Below are 436 nucleotides of genomic sequence, written 5' to 3' on the forward strand. Positions count from 1 at the left end.
AGGGGGACCTTAAAATAAATAAACCTTCTTAGGAGTGTGTCTGTGTGTGAGATTGTGTCTGGGGTTGTCAGTGTTTCTCAGAGCCCGATCACACCAGTACGGTGCGTTAATCTTATAATACCGTGCATCCTTGTGTGGGAGGTGTGTTGCCTTGCCAATCATTTGAATGGTAGCCCAAACTCCCCTCCCGCCCGCAGCGGAATGCCTGGTACTCTAATGCCGTGCGTTCCATTGCAGTGCCACTTAATGGCCGAGGACAGACGTGGGTCCTGAGGTGACGCAGGCTGAGAACCACGGATCTAAGGCACTGCTGCCACTGACACCAGATTCTCCTTGCTGGAGAGGAAGCTGTAACCGAGGATCTCCCTGCTTCTACAACATCCTTTATGTGGATCTGTGCTTCTTCCACCTCTATCATCACACCACCAGACATCAG

The sequence above is a fragment of the Nanorana parkeri genome, unplaced genomic scaffold (assembly GCF_000935625.1).
Source record: "Nanorana parkeri isolate BGI_ZX_2015 unplaced genomic scaffold, ASM93562v1 scaffold4341, whole genome shotgun sequence".
Lineage (NCBI taxonomy): Eukaryota > Metazoa > Chordata > Amphibia > Anura > Dicroglossidae > Nanorana > Nanorana parkeri.